Here is a 16,090-nt window from a genome sequence, read left to right on the forward strand (position 1 = left end):
TGGTCCTTGACAAAATAGAGGTGATTGGATCACTGGTCCTTGACAAAATAGAGGTGATTGGATCACTGGTCCTCTACAAATCCTTTTTTAACAATCCAAACATGAACGTTATGTTTTAGCCTACATCTCCAGCCATCTTTGGTCCTCTGTAACCCAGTTGGTAGAGCATGGCTCTTGCAATACCAGGGTAGTGGGTTTGATTTCCAGGACCACATGTACACAAGACTCTGGATAAAAGTGTCTGCTAAATGGCATGTTATATATCTGGAACGCTAACAAACCCCTGCTAGTGGAATCAGAACTGTTTTAGGTTACAGGAAGAACATCATGACAACAATATACATTTCAGATACTTTGAGACTTTTGTACAAAAGTAATCTCTACAGTAACCTACAGCAGTAATCTCTACAGTAACCAGTAATCTCAACAGTAACCTACAGCAGTAATCTCAACAGTAACCTACAGCAGTAATCTCAACAGTAACCTACAACAGTAATCTCAACAGTAACCAGTAATCTCAACAGTAACCTACAGCAGTAATCTCAACAGTAACCCTACAGCAGTAATCTCTACAGTAACCCTACAGCAGTAATCTCAACAGTAACCTACAGCAGTAATCTCAACAGTAACCTACAACAGTAATCTCAACAGTAACCAGTAATCTCAACAGTAACCCTACAGCAGTAATCTCAACAGTAACCCTATTCCACAGCAGTAATCTCTACAGTAACCTACAGCAGTAATCTCTACAGTAACCCTACAGCAGTAATCTCTACAGTAACCTACAGCAGTAATCTCAACAGTAACCTACAGCAGTAATCTCAACAGTAACCTACAGCAGTAATCTCAACAGTAACCTACAGCAGTAATCTCAACAGTAAACTACAGCAGTAATCTCTACAGTAACCCTACAGCAGTAATCTCTACAGTAACCTACAGCAGTAATCTCAACAGTAACCTACAGCAGTAATCTCAACAGTAACCTACAGCAGTAATCTCAACAGTAACCTACAGCAGTAATCTCAACAGTAACCTACAACAGTAATCTCAACAGTAACCTACAGCAGTAATCTCAACAGTAACCCTACAGCAGTAATCTCTACAGTAACCCTACAGCAGTAATCTCAACAGTAACCCTACAGCAGTAATCTCAACAGTAACCTACAGCAGTAATCTCAACAGTAACCAGTAATCTCAACAGTAACCCTACAGCAGTAATCTCAACAGTAACCCTACAGCAGTAATCTCTACAGTAACCTACAGCAGTAATCTCTACAGTAACCCTAGAGCAGTAATCTACAACAGTAACCCTACAGCAGTAATCTACAACAGTAACCTACAGCAGTAATCTCAACAGTAAACTACAGCAGTAATCTCTACAGTAACCCTACAACAGTAATCTACAACAGTAACCTACAGCAGTAATCTCAACAGTAACCTACAACAGTAATCTACAACAGTAACATACAGCAGTAATCTCAACAGTAAACTACAGCAGTAATCTCAACAGTAACCTACAACAGTAATCTCAACAGTAACCTACAGCAGTAATCTCAACAGTAACCAGTAATCTCAACAGTAACCTACAGCAGTAATCTCAACAGTAACCCTACAGCAGTAATCTCAACAGTAACCTACAGCAGTAATCTCAACAGTAAACTACAGCAGTAATCTCAACAGTAACCTACAGCAGTAATCTCAACAGTAATCTCAACAGTAACCTACAGCAGTAATCTCAACAGTAACCCTACAGCAGTAATCTCAACAGTAATCTCAACAGTAACCTACAGCAGTAATCTCAACAGTAACCAGTAATCTCAACAGTAACCTACAGCAGCAATCTCAACAGTAACCCTACAGCAGTAATCTCAACAGTAACCTACAACAGTAATCTACAACAGTAACCTACAGCAGTAATCTCAACAGTAACCCTACAGTAGTAATCTCAGCAGTAACCCTACAGCAGTAATCTCTACAGTAACCTACAACAGTAATCTCAACAGTAACCTACAACAGTAATCTCAACAGTAACCTACAACAGTAATCTCAACAGTAACCCTACAGCAGTAATCTACAACAGTAACCTACAACAGTAACCTACAGCAGTAATCTCAACAGTAACCTACAGCAGTAATCTCAACAGTAACCTACAACAGTAATCTACAACAGTAACCTACAACAGTAATCTCAACAGTAGCCCTACAGCAGTAATCTACAACAGTAACCCTACAGCAGTAATCTACAACAGTAACCTACAACAGTAATCTCAACAGTAACCTACAACAGTAATCTACAACAGTAACCAGTAATCTCAACAGTAACCTACAGCAGTAATCTCAACAGTAGCCCTACAGCAGTAATCTACAACAGTAACCCTACAGCAGTAATCTCTACAGTAACCTACAGCAGTAATCTCAACAGTAACCTACAACAGTAATCTACAACAGTAACCTACAGCAGTAATCTCAACAGTAGCCCTACAGCAGTAATCTACAACAGTAATCTACAACAGTAACCTACAACAGTAATCTCAACAGTAGCCCTACAGCAGTAATCTACAACAGTAACCAGTAATCTCAACAGTAACCTACAGCAGTAATCTACAACAGTAACCTACAACAGTAACCTACAACAGTAATCTCAACAGTAACCCTACAGCAGTAATCTACAACAGTAACCAGTAATCTCAACAGTAACCTACAGCAGTAATCTCAACAGTAACCTACAGCAGTAATCTCAACAGTAACCAGTAATCTCAACAGTAATTTACAGCAGTAATCTCAACAGTAACCTACAGCAGTAATCTCTACAGTAACCTACAACAGTAATCTACAACAGAAACCTACAACAGTAATCTCAACAGTAACCTACAGCAGTAATCTCAACAGTAACCTACAACAGTAATCTACAACAGTAATCTACAACAGTAATCTCAACAGTAATCTACAGCAGTAATCTCAACAGTAACCTACAACAGTAATCTCAACAGTAATCTCAACAGTAACCTACAACAGTAATCTCAACAGTAACCTACAACAGTAATCTCAACAGTAATCTACAACAGTAATCTCAACAGTAACCTACAGCAGTAATCTCAACAGTAACCTACAACAGTAATCTACAACAGTAACCTACAGCAGTAATCTACAACAGTAATCTCAACAGTAACCTACAACAGTAATCTCAACAGTAACCTACAACAGTAATCTCAACAGTAACCTACAACAGTAATCTCAACAGTAATCTCAACAGTAACCTACAGCAGTAATCTCAACAGTAACCTACAGCAGTAATCTACAACAGTAACCTACAACAGTAATCTCAACAGTAACCTACAACAGTAACCTACAACAGTAACCTACAGCAGTAATCTCAACAGTAACCTACAACAGTAATCTCAACAGTAATCTCAACAGTAACCTACAACAGTAATCTCAACAGTAATCTCAACAGTAACCTACAACAGTAATCTCAAAAGTAACCTACAACAGTAATCTCAACAGTAATCTCAACAGTAACCTACAACAGTAATCTCAACAGTAACCCTACAACAGTAATCTCAACAGTAACCTACAGCAGTAATCTACAACAGTAACCTACAGCAGTAATCTACAACAGTAATCTACAACAGTAATCTCAACAGTAATCTACAACAGTAATCTACAACAGTAATCTCAACAGTAACCTACAACAGTAATCTCAACAGTAATCTCAACAGTAACCTACAACAGTAATCTCAACAGTAATCTCAACAGTAACCTACAGCAGTAATCTCAACAGTAACCTACAACAGTAATCTACAACAGTAACCTACAGCAGTAATCTCAACAGTAACCCTACAGTAGTAATCTACAACAGTAACCTACAGCAGTAATCTCAACAGTAACCTACAACAGTAATCTACAACAGTAACCTACAGCAGTAATCTCAACAGTAACCCTACAGCAGTAATCTACAACAGTAACCTACAGCAGTAATCTCAACAGTAACCTCCAGCAGTAATCTACAACAGTAACCTACAACAGTAATCTCAACAGTAACCTACAGCAGTAATCTCAACAGTAACCTACACCAGTAATCTACTACAACTCTATTCCACAGTACTACATAGAGCCATGACTACATGGAACTCTATTCCACAGTAGTACATAGAGACATGACTACATGGAACTCTATTCCACAGTACTACATAGAGCCATGACTACATGGGACTCTATTCCACAGTACTATATAGAGCCATGACTACATGGAACTCTATTCCACAGTACTACATAGAGCCATGACTACATGGAACTCTATTCCACAGTATTACATAGAGCCATGACTACATGGAACTCTATTCCACATTACTACATAGAGCCATGACTACATGGAACTCTATTCCACAGTACTACATAGAGCCATGACTACATGGAACTCTATTCCACAGTACTACATAGAGCCATGACTACATGGAACTCTATTCCACAGTACTACATAGAGCCATGACTACATGGAACTCTATTCCACAGTACTACATAGAGCCATGACTACATGGAACTCTATTCCACAGTACTACATAGAGCCATGACTATTCCACATCAGGTAACTGATGCAGCAGTAGAATCAGATTTTAAAAAACAGATAAAAACACAGAGGTATTGACATGTTGAATACACCGTAACTGATGCAGCAGTATTTTTTAATAGATAAAAACACACCTTATGGAACAGTGGGGACTGTGAAGAGACACACACAGGCACAGACACATGATAACACACACACTATACATACACACACACAGGCACAGACACATGATAACACACACACTATACATACACACACACAGGCACAGACACATGATAACACACACACTATACATACACACATAGGCACAGACACATGCACACACAAACACGATAACACACACTCACAGGCACAGACACATGCACACACAAACACGATAACACACACTCACAGGCACAGACACATGCACACACACTATACATACACACATAGGCACACACACATGATAACACACACACTATACATACACACATAGGCACAGACACATGCACACACAAACACGATAACACACACTCACAGGCACAGACACATGCACACACAAACACGATAACACACACTCACAGGCACAGACACATGCACACACACTATACATACACACATAGGCACAGACACATGATAACACACACACTATACATACACACATAGGCACAGACACATGCACACACAAACACGATAACACACACACTATACATACACATGGATTTAGCACTGTAGATATGTGGTAGTGGTGGCCTGAGGGTACACACTTAATGTGTTGTGTATTCTGTAATAAATATATTGCAATGTTTTTAAAATTGTGTAACTGCCTTAATTTTGCTGGACCCCAGGAAGAGTAGCTGTTGCCTTGGCAGGAACTAATGGGGATCCATAATAAACCCCAGGAAGAGTAGCTGCTGCCTTGGCAGGAACTAATGGGGATCCATAATAAACCCCAGGAAGAGTAGCTGCTGCCTTGGCAGGAACTATTGGGGATCCATAATAAACCCCAGGAAGAGTAGCTGCTGCCTCGGCAGGAACTAATGGGGATACATTGTAAACCCCAGGAAGAGTAGCTGCTGCCTTGGCAGGAACTATTGGGGATCCATAATAAACACCAGGTAGAGTAGCTGCTGCCTTGGGGGATCCATAATAAACCCCAGGAAGAGTAGCCGCTGCCTTGGCAGGAACTATTGGGGATCCATAATAAACCCCAGGAAGAGTAGCTGCTGCCTTGGCAGGAACTATTGGGGATCCATAATAAACCCCAGGAAGAGTAGCTGCTGCCTTGGCAGGAACTATTGGAGATCCGTAATAAACCCCAGGAAGAGTAGCTGCTGCCTTGGCAGGTACTAATGGGGATCCATAATAAACCCCAGGAAGAGTAGCTGCTGCCTTGGCAGCAGGAACTAATGGGGCTCCATAATAAACCCCAGGAAGAGTAGCTGCTGCCTTGGCAGGAACTATTGGAGATCCATAATAAACCCCAGGAAGAGTAGCTGCTGCCTTGGCAGGTACTAATGGGGATCCATAATAAACCCCAGGAGGTGTAGCTGCTGCCTTGGCAGGAACTAATGGGGCTCCATAATAAACCCCAGGAAGAGTAGCTGCTGCCTTGGCAGCAGGAACTAATGGGGCTCCATAATAAACCCCAGGAAGAGTAGCTGCTGCCTTGGCAGGAACTATTGGGGATCCATAATAAACCCCAGGAAGAGTAGCTGCTGCCTTGGCAGGAACTATTGGAGATCCATAATAAACCCCAGGAAGAGTAGCTGCTGCCTTGGCAGCAGGAACTAATGGGGCTCCATAATAAACCCCAGGAAGAGTAGCTGCTGCCTTGGCAGGAACTATTGGGGATCCATAATAAACCCCAGGAAGAGTAGCTGCTGCCTTGGCAGGAACTATTGGAGATCCATAATAAACCCCAGGAAGAGTAGCTGCTGCCTTGGCAGCAGGAACTAATGGGGCTCCATAATAAACCCCAGGAAGAGTAGCTGCTGCCTTGGCAGGAACTAATGGGGCTCCATAATAAACCCCAGGAAGAGTAGCTGCTGCCTTGGCAGCAGGAACTAATGGGGCTCCATAATAAACCCCAGGAAGAGTAGCTGCTGCATTGGCAGGAACTAATGGGGATCCATAATAAACCCCAGGAAGAGAAGCTGCTGCCTCGGCAGGAACTAATGGGGATCCATAATAAACCCCAGGAAGAGTAGCTGCTGCCTCGGCAGGAACTAATGGGGATCCATAATAAACACCAGGAAGAGTAGCTGCTGCCTTGGGGGATCCATAATAAACCCCAGGAAGAGTAGCCGCTGCCTTGGCAGGAACTATTGGGGATCCATAAAAAAAACCCAGGAAGAGTAGCTGCTGCCTTGGCAGGAACTATTGGGGATCCATAATAAACCCCAGGAAGAGTAGCTGCTGCCTTGGCAGGAACTATTGGAGATCCGTAATGAACCCCAGGAAGAGTAGCTGCTGCCTTGGCAGGTACTAATGGGGATCCATAATAAACCCCAGGAAGAGTAGCTGCTGCCTTGGCAGGAACTAATGGGGCTCCATAATAAACCCCAGGAAGTGTAGCTGCTGCCTTGGCAGGAACTAATGGGGCTCCATAATAAACCCCAGGAAGAGTAGCTGCTGCCTTGGCAGCAGGAACTAATGGGGCTCCATAATAAACCCCAGGAAGAGTAGCTGCTGCCTTGGCAGGAACTATTGGAGATCCATAATAAACCCCAGGAAGAGTAGCTGCTGCCTTGGGGGATCCATAATAAACCCCAGGAAGTGTAGCCGCTGCCTTGGCAGGAACTATTGGGGATCCATAATAAACCCCAGGAAGAGTAGCTGCTGCCTTGGCAGCAGGAACTAATGGGGCTCCATAATAAACCCCAGGAAGAGTAGCTGCTGCCCTGGCAGGAACTATTGGAGATCCATAATAAACCCCAGGAAGAGTAGCTGCTGCATTGGCAGGAACTAATGGGGATCCATAATAAACCCCAGGAAGAGAAGCTGCTGACTCGGCAGGAACTAATGGGGATCCATAATAAACCCCAGGAAGAGTAGCTGCTGCCTCGGCAGGAACTAATCGGGATCCATAATAAACACCAGGAAGAGTAGCTGCTGCCTTGGGGGATCCATAATAAACCCCAGGAAGAGTAGCTGCTGCCTTGGCAGGAACTATTGGAGATCCATAATAAACCCCAGGAAGAGTAGCTGCTGCCTTGGGGGATCCATAATAAACCCCAGGAAGTGTAGCCGCTGCCTTGGCAGGAACTATTGGGGATCCATAATAAACCCCAGGAAGAGTAGCTGCTGCCTCGGCAGGAACTAATGGGGATACATTGTAAACCCCAGGAAGAGTAGCTGCTGCCTTGGCAGGAACTATTGGGGATCCATAATAAACACCAGGAAGAGTAGCTGCTGCCTCGGCAGGTACTAATGGGGATCCATAATTAACCCCAGGAAGAGTAGCTGCTGCCTCGGCAGGAACTAATGGGGATCCATATTAAACCCCAGGAAGAGTAGCTGCTGCCTCGGCAGGAACTAATGGGGATACATTGTAAACCCCAGGAAGAGTAGCTGCTGCCTTGGCAGGAACTATTGGGGATCCATAATAAACCCCAGGAAGAGTAGCTGCTGCCTTGGCAGGACTATTGGGGACATAATAAACCCCAGGAAGGATCCATAATAAACCCCAGGAAGAGTAGCTGCTGCCTCGGCAGGAACTAATGGGGATACATTGTAAACCCCAGGAAGAGTAGCTGCTGCCTTGGCAGGAACTATTGGGGATCCATAATAAACCCCAGGAAGAGTAGCTGCTGCCTCGGCAGGAACTAATGGGGATACATTGTAAACCCCAGGAAGAGTAGCTGCTGCCTTGGCAGGAACTATTGGGGATCCATAATAAACCCCAGGAAGAGTAGCTGCTGCCTTGGCAGGTGCTAATGGGGATCCATTGTAAACCCCAGGTTTTTTTCTAACATCCTTTCATATCCACACTGTTAAAAACCTCCTGAAGACAATGTGGCACAATACTACTAAATAGGATCCAGGCTTTATCTATAAGACGGAATCTGATTTAAATTGACCCTGTGCTGCTGTGGATTCAGACAGGGACAATTTCAATATTGTATCAACAAGGGTTGGGCTCAATTAAAATGGTCAATTCAGGAAGTAAACACAAATAACAATTCAATCATTTTAAAAAAAGGGCATTGATTTGCAATGGCTTCTTTAAGAAAGTTTATCAACATCTGAATTTTAAATTGAAATATCTTCCTGAATTCCCTCCCCCGATTGTAATAGAGCCTAACCCTGGTATCAGCTTGGCTTCAAGGCTAGTGACGTGTCTATAAGATAGATGCTCCTTCTAATGGCTTCATATCCACCGTCATCACTCAGTCAGGGCCCCTGCTCGGGGTCTCTGGTGAACCCTTAGGAACCCCTTAACATCCTCCTCGGTCTCCATGGTGTCAGTGGGACACCCAGTTTAACACAGCAAAGCTTTTCAACTGTGGATGAGACAGGGGACAGAAACAGCTGTCCTCTTATTAAAACAGGAGATCAGATGTCCATCTTGTGGATGAGACAGGGGACAGAAACAGCTGTCCTCTCATTAAAACAGACATGTTCAGAGTTGAATTGGAAAAGCACCCTAAATAAAATGTAAAGCGTTTTGTAACGGCATAATGTATCCTTAACATAAAATTGGCATTCAGATGTAGGCTTATCTCACTAGATATTTGGTTATTATTAATACGAGGGTATTTACCTTTGTAGATTAGTGAAAACTAAATTGAACCCGTTTTGTATAATTACTAACGCTTGTACAGACAGGCCAACAGAGAAAGGGTTCATTATCAAAGGCTTTCTCTCTCTTTGCTCTCTATAGCGGTCCTCGCTATATGAGCCACATTACAATTCCCACCAAGTGTAGGTGTAGGGTGTTGGACTTTCATGCCAGAGACCTGAGTTCGCTTCCTGTTCGCTACAATATTCTGGATTATGTTTGATAAAGACACCATCTTCCAGAGCCTTTGATGTGTCCTGTGGTTTGATCTCAGATCTCTCTCTCTCTCGTTCCTGTAACAATGGCTCCTGTCTGCCTCACATTCCTGTCCACGACACAGGTGAGGGAACCATTTGTGTCCTGCTGCCTGAGGGAAATAGAACCCTGGCTTTCACATGAATCCCTCTTTCCCACACAAGTAGAGACATGTTGCAATTTGAGTATTTTTTTTTTTTTTTTTTTGATGACATGGATTCGTAATCTCAATTGTAGTAGGCCTGCCTCTGCCATGCATGATTTAAAAAAAAATGGAAATCATTCAATTGTGATGCGCATTTTCTCGTCGGGAGTACAGCATCGGCGCATGTTGCGACTAATTGAAACGTTAATCTCATTATCTCACCCGAAAGGTCTGAGATACAAGAGAGGTCTGAATACAGAGAGGTCAGACCGAGAGGTCTGAATACAGAACAAGTAGTAAAAGAGGCGTAAATGAGATGGTCCCGCGCGCGACTCATACCAAATCACACGTTGGGAAGAAAATAAGAGCAAACATTTTATAGTCGTGGGAAAGGTAAAGACGTGATCAAATATGTATTATTTTATAAGTTATAATTATATCCTACTGATATCTCCAATTGTGTTTTTTTAATTACCAAAACTATTTCCCATAACGGAAGCCTATCAAAAAACGAAATAGGTTCTGCACAAAAAGCTTGTAGCCAGTCTGCATGAGATAGGAGGCGAAGAGCCATTAACAGACTGTTCTTATCAGATCAAGTTGGCACATTTTCATTAACAGTCCTGCACTTGGAATTTAATCTAAATATAGGCTACAGTTGTGTAGCAGTGGATGATATCTGATTTATTACAGGCAGTTTTGATTGATACACTTTCAGAGTCCCTTTTCACTTAGAATTAAATAAAATGTCTGACATGCCCTTGTCCCAAAGAAACACATCATTTGAACCTTGAATATGAAACCATATTGTAGTTGTGACATTGTACACAGTAAAATGCAATGAATGAAGTTTACTATAGAATCGTGTAGTCAATGAAATTACCTTTTAATATCCTGGAGGCCCTCTCTTCCCCCCTTGTGATGTTCTCTTGGTTTGGACAGCATTAAATAATTATCCCTAATATGACCAAGAGGTAAATCCTCCTGACAAACAACTCCCACATGGCAAAGCCAATCAATGATTAGATACACAAAACAAAACCCCTTCAAGAGCAATAAGTCTGAGGTGTCCCAAAATGACACACTAGTCGTTGTGTAGTGCACTACTTTACCCTATGGGCAAAGTGCACTACATTAGGAATAGGGTGCCATTTGGGATGGAGCCTTGATGTTATCTGAACCTGAGAAGGTCCAGTAATCTCTTTGGGACTTTGACCGATCTTCTTGTAGTGGGACACAATAGCTTAGCTCTGTGCCGTTGGGCAAGCGCCTGTGTCCCAAATGACACCCTATTCCCTATTGAGCGCACTACTTTTGACCAGGACCCATAGGGAATAGGGCGTCGTTTGGGATGTAGGCTAACAACAGTTGAAAGTACAGCAGGACAAAGGAATGTACACTGTATGGCCAAAAGTATGTGGCCACCCCTTCAAATGAGTGAATTCGGCTATTACCTGTGCTGACAGGTGTATAAAATCAAGGACAAGCCATGAAATCTCCATAGACAAACATTGGCAGTAGCATGGCCTTACTGAAGAGCTCAGTGACTTTCAACGTGGCACCATTATAGGACGCCACCTTTCCAACAATTCAGTTTGTTAAATTTCTACACTGCTAGAGGTGCCCCGATCAACTGTAAGTGCTGTTATTGTAAAGTGGAAAAGTCTAGGAGCAACAACGGCTCAGTCACAAAGTGGTAGACCACACAAACTCACAGAACGGGACCGCTGAGTGCTGAAGCGCGTATTGCGTATAAATGTTTTTATTAAATAGTCACCATTTTACCAAAAGTTTTTGGGACAAATTCACTGTGTATTATATTGGGTTATTTTATTGAGTTTATTAGATTTTGAAGAAATGATTTTAGCAAATGTATTTTCTTACTTAAAACAAAACCTCATCGTTGTTTGTTAAGGGCTTATAAGTAAGCATTTCACCTTTTGTATTCGGCACAGGAGACAAATATAATTTGATCCGATTTTAAACACTATTATTGCACACCAAGAGAGTCCATACAACTTGTTGTGTGACTTGTTAAGCTGAACTACTGAACTTATTTAAAGGGGTTGACTACTTATTGACTGAAGACATTTCAGCTTTTCATTTTATTGTCGGGTACTGTGTGTGGGCCAGTGACACAACATGTAATCTGTTTTAAATTCACACTGTAACATTGGAAGCCCTTCCTTGTCTTTGTGCTTGAATTTGTGTTTGAAATTCACTGCTCAACTGAGGGACCTTACAGATAATTGTGTGTGTGGTGTACAGAGATGAGGTAGTAATTCAAAAATCATATTAAACATATACAAAAATTCAGGCTGTAACACAACAAAATGTGGAAAAAGTCAAGGGGTGTGAATCCTTTCTGAAGGCCCTGTATATTTGAAAACGGTAAAACAGTGTTTGACCCAGAAGGTCCTCTTATGTCCCCTGTTCAGCTGGTTTCTATAGAAAAAGTCAAGGGGTGTGAGTACCTTCTGAAGGCCCTGTATCCTGTGGAAGTGGGTGAACTCACACAGCAGAGCTGGTTTTATGATTCTATTTGCTTTAGCCAGCATTGTCTGAGACAGCTAGTGAAATTCCATGGTGTGTTTACCTTCCAGACCACAGCAGCGTTGGCCCTGGTCTGTAGCTGCAGCCACAAGATATCACACATCCCTCCAGTGGTCATAGTAACTCTCAGGATCAATCACACAAGCCAGTCTTACAGAAAAAAGTGTTCTCTCGTCTCGTCTCGTCTCCTCTATACTATAATGCAGAGGACAGGAGAGGAGTAAAAAAAAGGAGAAGGTTCTGGATCTTGTGGTTGAGTTGGTCAACATTCTGTTAAACCAGGTGGGAAGGAATGTTCTGGTCTTGACCGAGGAGAGCCCTCTACTAGATGACTCTAGGAAAGGTGTACAGTTGACAGTCAATCGGAGTGGTCAACTAGACCAACTCAGGTTGAGGTCCACGCCTTCAACAGGTTCACCTTCAGGCTGGTTGAGGTCCACACCTGCAACAGGTTCACCTTCAGGCTGGTTGAGGTCCACACCTGCAACAGGTTCACCTTCAGGCTGGTTGAGGTCCACACCTGCAACAGGTTCACCTTCAGGCTGGTTGAGGTCCACACCTGCAACAGGTTCACCTTCAGGCTGGTTGAGGTCCACACCTACAACAGGTTCACCTTCAGGCTGGTTGAGGTCCACACCTGCAACAGGTTCACCTTAAGGCTGGTTGAGGTCCACACCTGCAACAGGTTCACCTTCAGGCTGGTTGAGGTCCACACCTGCAACAGGTTCACCTTCAGGCTGGTTGAGGTCCACACCTACAACAGGTTCACCTTCAGGCTGGTTGAGGTCCACACCTGCAACAGGTTCACCTTAAGGCTGGTTGAGGTCCACACCTGCAACAGGTTCACCTTAAGGCTGGTTGAGGTCCACACCTGCAACAGGTTCACCTTCAGGCTGGATGAGGTCCACACCTGCAACAGGTTCACCTTCAGGCTGGTTGAGGTCCACACCTGCAACAGGTTCACCTTCAGGCTGGTTGAGGTCCACACCTGCAACAGGTTCACCTTCAGGCTGGTTGAGGACCACACCTGCAACAGGTTCACCTTCAGGCTGGTTGAGGTCCACACCTGCAACAGGTTCACCTTCAGGCTGGTTGAGGTCCACACCTGCAACAGGTTCACCTTCAGGCTGGTTGAGGTCCACACCTGCAACAGGTTCACCTTCAGGCTGGTTGAGGTCCACACCTGCAACAGGTTCACCTTCAGGCTGGTTGAGGACCACACCTGCAACAGGTTCACCTTCAGGCTGGTTGAGGTCCACACCTGCAACAGGTTCACCTTAAGGCTGGTTGAGGTCCACACCTGCAACAGGTTCACCTTAAGGCTGGTTGAGGTCCACACCTGCAACAGGTTCACCTTCAGGCTGGTTGAGGACCACACCTGCAACAGGTTCACCTTAAGGCTGGTTGAGGTCCACACCTGCAACAGGTTCACCTTAAGGCTGGTTGAGGTCCACACCTGCAACAGGTTCACCTTCAGGCTGGTTGAGGTCCACACCTGCAACAGGTTCACCTTCAGGCTGGTTGAGGTCCACACCTGCAACAGGTTCACCTTCAGGCTGGATGAGGTCCACACCTGCAACAGGTTCACCTTCAGGCTGGTTGAGGTCCACACCTGCAACAGGTTCACCTTCAGGCTGGTTGAGGTCCACACCTGCAACAGGTTCACCTTCAGGCTGGTTGAGGTCCACACCTGCAACAGGTTCACCTTCAGGCTGGTTGAGGTCCACACCTGCAACAGGTTCACCTTCAGGCTGGTTGAGGACCACACCTGCAACAGGTTCACCTTCAGGCTGGTTGAGGTCCACACCTGCAACAGGTTCACCTTCAGGCTGGTTGAGGTCCACACCTGCAACAGGTTCACCTTCAGGCTGGTTGAGGACCACACCTGCAACAGGTTCACCTTCAGGCTGGTTGAGGACCACACCTGCAACAGGTTCACCTTCAGGCTGGTTGAGGTCCACACCTGCAACAGGTTCACCTTCAGGCTGGTTGAGGTCCACACCTGCAACAGGTTCACCTTCAGGCTGGTTGAGGTCCACACCTGCAACAGGTTCACCTTAAGGCTGGTTGAGGTCCACACCTGCAACAGGTTCACCTTCAGGCTGGTTGAGGTCCACACCTGCAACAGGTTCACCTTCAGGCTGGTTGAGGTCCACACCTGCAACAGGTTCACCTTCAGGCTGGTTGAGGTCCACACCTACAACAGGTTCACCTTCAGGCTGGTTGAGGTCCACACCTGCAACAGGTTCACCTTCAGGCTGGTTGAGGTCCACACCTGCAACAGGTTCACCTTCAGGCTGGTTGAGGTCCACACCTGCAACAGGTTCACCTTCAGGCTGGTTGAGGTCCACACCTACAACAGGTTCACCTTCAGGCTGGTTGAGGTCCACACCTGCAACAGGTTCACCTTCAGGCTGGTTGAGGTCCACACCTGCAACAGGTTCACCTTCAGGCTGGTTGAGGTCCACACCTGCAACAGGTTCACCTTCAGGCTGGTTGAGGTCCACACCTGCAACAGGTTCACCTTCAGGCTGGTTGAGGACCACACCTACAACAGGTTCACCTTCAGGCTGGTTGAGGTCCACACCTGCAACAGGTTCACCTTCAGGCTGGTTGAGGTCCACACCTGCAACAGGTTCACCTTCAGGCTGGTTGAGGACCACACCTGCAACAGGTTCACCTTCAGGCTGGTTAAGGACCACACCTGCAACAGGTTCACCTTCAGGCTGGTTGAGGTCCACACCTGCAACAGGTTCACCTTCAGGCTGGTTAAGGACCACACCTGCAACAGGTTCACCTTCAGGCTGGTTGAGGTCCACACCTGCAACAGGTTCACCTTCAGGCTGGTTGAGGTCCACACCTGCAACAGGTTCACCTTCAGGCTGGTTGAGGTCCACACCTGCAACAGGTTCACCTTCAGGCTGGTTGAGGTCCACACCTACAACAGGTTCACCTTCAGGCTGGTTGAGGTCCACACCTACAACAGGTTCACCTTCAGGCTGGTTGAGGTCCACACCTGCAACAGGTTCACCTTCAGGCTGGTTGAGGTCCACACCTACAACAGGTTCACCTTCAGGCTGGTTGAGGACCACACCTGCAACAGGTTCACCTTCAGGCTGGTTGAGGTCCACACCTACAACAGGTTCACCTTCAGGCTGGTTGAGGTCCACACCTGCAACAGGTTCACCTTCAGGCTGGTTGAGGACCACACCTGCAACAGGTTCACCTTCAGGCTGGTTGAGGTCCACACCTACAACAGGTTCACCTTCAGGCTGGTTGAGGTCCACACCTGCAACAGGTTCACCTTCAGGCTGGTTGAGGACCACACCTGCAACAGGTTCACCTTCAGGCTGGTTGAGGACCACACCTGCAACAGGTTCACCTTCAGGCTGGTTGAGGTCCACACCTGCAACAGGTTCACCTTCAGGCTGGTTGAGGACCACACCTGCAACAGGTTCACCTTCAGGCTGGTTGAGGTCCACACCTGCAACAGGTTCACCTTCAGGCTGGTTGAGGTCCACACCTGCAACAGGTTCACCTTCAGGCTGGTTGAGGACCACACCTGCAACAGGTTCACCTTCAGGCTGGTTGAGGTCCACACCTGCAACAGGTTCACCTTCAGGCTGGTTGAGGACCACACCTGCAACAGGTTCACCTTCAGGCTGGTTGAGGACCACACCTGCAACAGGTTCACCTTCAGGCGGGTTGAGGTCCACACCTGCAACAGGTTCACCTTCAGGCTGGTTGAGGTCCACACCTACAACAGGTTCACCTTCAGGCTGGTTGAGGTCCACACCTGCAACAGGTTC

At 45.3% G+C, this 16,090-nt stretch overlaps 1 protein-coding gene across 1 annotated transcript in view; it reads right to left on the reverse strand.

The window, feature by feature from the left end:
• The window catches only part of LOC118380530 (receptor for retinol uptake stra6-like), a 30,656-nt gene extending 19,925 nt beyond the window's left edge, over positions 1 to 10,731 (reverse strand). Inside the window, exon 1 of the mRNA XM_052515370.1 lies at positions 10,612 to 10,731. The gene's annotated coding sequence lies outside the window, so the exon portion shown is untranslated. The remainder of the gene's footprint in view (positions 1 to 10,611) is intronic.
• Positions 10,732 to 16,090: the final 5,359 nt, after the last annotated feature.

This window comes from Oncorhynchus keta, unplaced genomic scaffold, assembly GCF_023373465.1.
Source record: "Oncorhynchus keta strain PuntledgeMale-10-30-2019 unplaced genomic scaffold, Oket_V2 Un_scaffold_2456_pilon_pilon, whole genome shotgun sequence".
Classification (NCBI taxonomy): Eukaryota; Metazoa; Chordata; class Actinopteri; order Salmoniformes; family Salmonidae; genus Oncorhynchus; species Oncorhynchus keta.